Source organism: Mustela erminea, chromosome 21 (genome assembly GCF_009829155.1).
Source record: "Mustela erminea isolate mMusErm1 chromosome 21, mMusErm1.Pri, whole genome shotgun sequence".
In the NCBI taxonomy this organism is placed as follows: Eukaryota; Metazoa; Chordata; class Mammalia; order Carnivora; family Mustelidae; genus Mustela; species Mustela erminea.
The window spans coordinates 13,569,928-13,575,926 of NC_045634.1; positions in this window are offsets into that span (position 1 = coordinate 13,569,928).

The window sequence follows — 5,999 nt, forward strand, 5'->3', positions numbered from 1 at the left end:
TAAAATCTTAAAAAAAAAAAAAGAATTGGATCTTGGTGATTTTCACTGTTTGGTGTCGATTGTTTTGGGAGGGGCAAGAATAAAAATTGGAGCCCTTCTTTTTTTTTTAAAAAAACAGGCTCCAAGGTGGTCTTCAACTCACGGCCACGAGATTAAGACCTGAGCTGAGATCAGGAGTCGAACACTTAACTGACTGAGTCACCCAAGCATCCCTAGAGCTATTCTTTATACATCCTCAAATTCTCCCCACTTCAAGATTTCTCTGTTGGAGCCCCTGGGTGGCTCAGTCATTGACCCTTCTGCTCAGGTCATGATCCCAGGCTTCTTAGATCAAGTTCCCCATCAGGCTCCCTGCTCCGTGGAAGGTCTGCTTCTCCCTCTCTCACTCCCCCTGCTTGTGTTTCCTCTCTCACTGTGTCTTTCTCTGTCAAGTAAATAAATAAAATCTTTAAAAAAAAAAAAAAAAAGATGTCTCTCTATATGCCCTCTTTCTACATTCTTTTCACTGAAGATCTTTATCTAATGCCCTTCAAGCACTGGCTCATATGGTTTTCTCCCTCTGTCTTGGTTATCATATTTTTTTTCCTTTGGTCTTTTCCTCTATGCACTGAGATATACTTGGGTCTTCCATATACTATAAAGCATTTTCTTTTAGTTGTAACTCTTATTTCAAGTTATCACCTTATCTTTTTCTGTTCCTCTACTTTCTCCTTTTGTCCCACTAAGTCTTTCTCAAAATTCCTTAAAGAATATATAATCCTTTGTTTCCCAGTTTCATATGACTAGTTTTCCATTATATTCTTATACAAAAACTTCTTTCTTTACTCACTACACATGAATCCAATTTTGTCTTTGTTAATGTTATTCTTTCTAAGGATGTGTATGATACTGACTGACATTATCTTTTTATTCTACTTCTTTGACCATTCCTCTGAAACTTCTACTTTGTCTCGTCTCCACCTGGTTCAGCAAGTGTCTGTAACTCCTAAAACCTGTCCTTTAACTTCTCTTTCTCCCTCTTGACTATCATCTACCACTATAGATTGTCTTATGCGGGTGAACCTCCATCTATTATGTATTGGTTTTGTGTATTTATGTGGATGACTTAGCAGCAACTCAAGCTCAACATTCTCCAAAGAGTAATCACCTTCCTCTCACGCAGATCACCTCTTATCCTGATGTCTACATTTCTGCTCATGGTTACATGGCCTATCCCATACTCAGGCTTGAAATTTCACAATACATTTTTAACAAGTCTCTCCCTTTTTGTTCCCAACATTTAGCTACCTGCTGTGTCTTTTGTCTTGTCTTTTTGTTTCTACTTTTGAAATAATCTTCCTGTTCATTCCTTTGTTGACCTGCCCCACTAATACTCTAATACAAGTTCAAATTCTTATTTTTCCTAGACTTTTGTGATATTCTCCTCATCTCTAAACCTTCTTTCTGTCTCATTCATATGCCACTGTCACAGTAATTTTCCTGGTGTGCAAAACTCAGCATATCATTTTTCTCAATAAAAAAATCTCTACTAGGGGCATCTGGGTGGCTCACTGGGTTAAAGCCTCTGCCTTCGGCTCAGGTCATGATCCCCGGGTCCTGGGATCGAGCCCCACGTTGGGCTGTCTGCTCAGCAGGGAGCCTGCTTCCTCCTCTCTCTCTGCCTGCTACTATGTGATCTCCGTCTGTCAAATAAATTAATAAAATCTTAGAAAAAAAAATCTCTACTAGCTCCCCATTGCTTATGTTTTATTTAACAACTTAATTAACATATTAAATGTATTATTAAATGAAGTGAAGATTTTTGTTGCATTACAAGATCCTTTGCATTCTGATTTTAAGGCGCCTTCTAATCCCATTTTGTACAAGATGTAACCCATAGGCCAGACAAACTGATCTCTCGATCTCTCCCTGATAAGTCCTGCCCTTTCCCACCTCTGTGGCTTTCCTTATGTAATTGTCTTTCCTGGAATGCTACTGGCCTTGTCTACATTGGACAAATTCCTACTCCATCTTCAGGCTCAGCTTTAATGCTACCTCTATCAACAGAGGAAATAGTACCCTTGTCTAAACACTATAGGAAACCATTCTCATGTCACCCTTTGATGCTGGTGGAGCTCTTGTCATTTGGGGCAGGAGAAATAAGAGGATAAATGAAGTGTAACAATAGCTTCAGTTTCAGCTCATCCACTGGGCGAGCCGGTTATTTAACCTTCCGAGTCCATTTTCCCATCTATGAAAGGCAGATAAAAATATCTATTCTACTTCAGGATTTCTCAGAGGATCCTATTAGACCATGTATGGGATAGACTTTGGCAAATTATTAAAACCTTATAAAAATTACTTGTTAATATTATGATTATCTATTATTAGAATCTAACTTCTCCAAATATTTTTTTAAAGATTTTATTTATTTATTTGACAGACAGAGATCACAAGTAGGCAGAGAGGCAGGCAGAGAGAGAGGAGGAAGCAGGCTCCCTGCTGAGCAGAGAGCCCGATGCGGGGCTCGATCCCAGGACTCTGGGATTATGACCTGAGCTGAAGGCAGAGGCTTTAACCCACTGAGCCACCCAGGTGCCCCTTCTCCAAATACTTTTAAGCTTCTCAGAAATAGGATTAATATGTGGCCTCTTTCTTCTCCCCTGATATAATTGCCAGGGTGAACTTGTACATAGAATTTGCTTAATAGGTTATTTGTTGAACAGCAACAACAATAAAAACAAACCTAGAATTAAAAGGAGAACTGAAAATTAATGTAAAACATTCAAATGGTCTGCCTGTATAATAAAAATTCTACACCTGGATGTGATGACACAAAGTTTTTATTTGAAAAGTCATGTTATTTATATTGTTTAAGATTCAAAAGGACTATACGCATTAGTCTGCAGAATAAGGAAAAGAAGTAGACACAAATGTATTTCTCAAGTATTAAAATACCCCTGAATACTTTAGAATGATTTTCCTCATCTCTAAAACAAAACAAAACAAAAAACCCCAAAAGACAAAACAAAACAAAAACAAAAACAAAACAAAAAACAAAACCCAAAGATTTAATGTAGGTAGAAATGCCACAAACGAACATGCCAATTTCTTTAGAACATTAGGTGGATGGTATTCAGTATTTGCAGGCAAATCTGTGCAAGTGAAATCATCAGGCAAGCATTTGTTGATATCACACAGTGATTTGTATAAATCAAAACAAGAAAATCTCTGTTCAGACAATAAATTCCTCTGGAGGTTGATTAGAAAAAGAAAATTTTTAAAGAGGATTAGAAGATAATTTTCAGCAGGAGGCCCATAACATATAAAAACATAGTCATTAGCATTCTCTGGGGGAGAGTTAGACAAACTAGAAGAAACAAGGCATTCTGATCTCTGCTAAAGGGCTTCAAAATTAAGAGCCAGAACCATCTTATTGGAGATGCAGTGCTTTGTGTATAACTGTCTTACCAGTAGATTTATTTCAAAGAAAACAATGAATAGATTCATATATCCTCAAATGAGAAAAAAAATATTTTTGTCCACAAGAGCATATATTATTATAAGCAACTTAGAACTTTCACTATATTTTTATAACAAAAAGAACTGTGTCTAACACTTGAAACGGAGGCTAGATGGATGACTATTGATTTATACATAAGTCTTTCAAATGGCGGTAAGGTTGGCATTCTCCCCACTTCTCGCTCACCCCTACCCCTCAATCTTCCTTCCCCGATGGACAAAAGATGGTCAAAGCAGACACCCACAGACTCCCCTTTCTGCACCCATCAGGAATGTTGTTTATGAAAACCTCATCTGCTTCTTGGGTCTTGGGGAGGTTGCTCCAATGTGCAGGGCCCCCTGTACTCCTTAAACATTCTTCCGGTGTTCTGTACCAGGTTTGGAATTCTCTGGAATCGCTTCTGTGAACTGCGGTTAACAAGGTCCCTGCATTATTCCCCTGGGCGTTTCTCTAATTTTATCCTCCAGATTAGCAGCACCAAAAACACAGATGAGAAAGAGCAGCTGGACCTTCCCCAGTGGTTCCAAAAGAGGTGCCTTGCAACAGATTTTCAAGGCAAAATGTTGACCTACGTTGACATAACCATTGTTCAAAATATAGTGAAAGGAGGTTAGAGGAAAAAATGTGAACATGACTCTGGAATCTGCATAGAAAGGAGTTTTGGTTGTTATCTTTCTATATATGCAGACTGCTAATGTAGGTCCATCTCACCCCCCCCTCCCTGGGCACGAGGGACTAGCGAGGGCTCACTCCCCAACCTGGGCACATTACTCTGCTGTTAGATTCTCACTTGTCTCTGAGCAATTCTACCTTTCTATCGTGTGTCTCTAGGCACCCAGTTCCCTGATGTGTGGCTATACTTTATGTTCAGAAGGGCCGAGGTGAGGAGTGGCAGTTTCCTTAAGCAATACTGAATGTAATTCTCCAGGTTCCAAGCAAATGACAAACCTAAACGCTCAGTGGGCACAGGCTGTGCTGGTGAGCGTGATTTGGCTTTAAACAACCAGTGCGTCCCTCTCCTTACCCTTCCTAGACTTGTTTGAGGACTTCTTTTTCTTTCTTTCTTTTTTGGCTGGGTGATGTTGTGAACTCCCTAACTGCACGTCGTATCCCAGATCCCATGCAAGGCTGCCTCTGGGTTCGGACCTTCTATCACACACTCATTTGGTCGTTTATGCCTCTGCTCCAATATTTGGTGGAAACTTCGTTCACGAACAGAAATACAGTATTTCATGTCATTCAGAAGAATGTTTTTGGCACATTTAGACTCAAGATAACATTCTACTTGGAGAAAAATGCATACATAGGTACACACAGACCCCTGAAACGTTTCATATATTTTAATACAAGCTTCTTTATTTTCTGGCTTTGAAGTTAATATATTCCAATTCTTAGGGGATAAAAAAATGTGGCAGGGTCATTCTTGATGTTCCATTTGGAAACTTTTCTCCACTTAATGTACTGGCTCAGATCTGTCAGTCATTCATTACTTTGCTCAACAAGTGTGTGTTTTTCTACCGCCTAGTAAGGGGCAAATACTAGACCCTTGCAGGTTTGGGGACAAGGGGGTTGGCCTCGGAGTGAGAAGCCATGGTCTAGAAGACATTAGCTGGGCTGTGGGGGACTCATAACTTAACAGAACTTAAGAGAGCAAAGAGATGGGCATGTAAATAATTAATTTTACCTCAACTCATTAAGTGTTGCAATAAAAGTAGATATAAAGTCCTGAGGCAGTAATTACCAGGGACTGTGTCTCAAGGAAGCAGGAAATGCCTCAGAGACTAGCCTCATAATTATGATGCTTCTGCTGTACTTTGTACCATTGTTTAAGATTTATGCCCAATCTAACACCATATGACCTATTCTTTTTACTTGCTCGTGGCTCTATTTGGGGAAGATGATGGAGGGAAAGAAGTAGAAATTACTTCAGCTACCTTTCTGCCCAAGGACAGCAGCCCTGACTTATTTTTGTAAACTTTCTGATGACATGTCCTGCAGAAGAGAAATTTTATGCCTGGGGAGGTGGTTGGAGATGAGGCCCAGGGTTCAGTGTGGGGATCCTGAATCCCTCCCCATGGGCCAAGGGTTATCCTGGGGAAGTAGAGAAGATAACATGTTCCTTGAAGGCAGAGAACGTTCACCTGGTAAATCCTTTATTACTCCCATTAGGACTCGTTTGTGTGTCTGCTGTCTCTCTCAGGTGACTGCCTCAGAGTGACAACAGGTGGGCTGTCCTCTTGGTGGAATTAGAAACTTGCAAACAGGCATCAATTCATCTTTTATGGGAGTTTCTGGGTTTTTTGGGTTTCTTTTCGTTGGTTTCTTGTTTTTGGTTTTTGTTGTTGTTGTTGTTTTTAGCATTTCTTAGGCTCTGATGTTTCCTAAAGTAGTCTTTACAAAATATTCTTCCTATCCAGATATACCTTACACGAGGCCTCAGACACAGCAATGCACACGAAGGCAATCTGTCCATTGGTGAATCCTGAAGGATTCAATC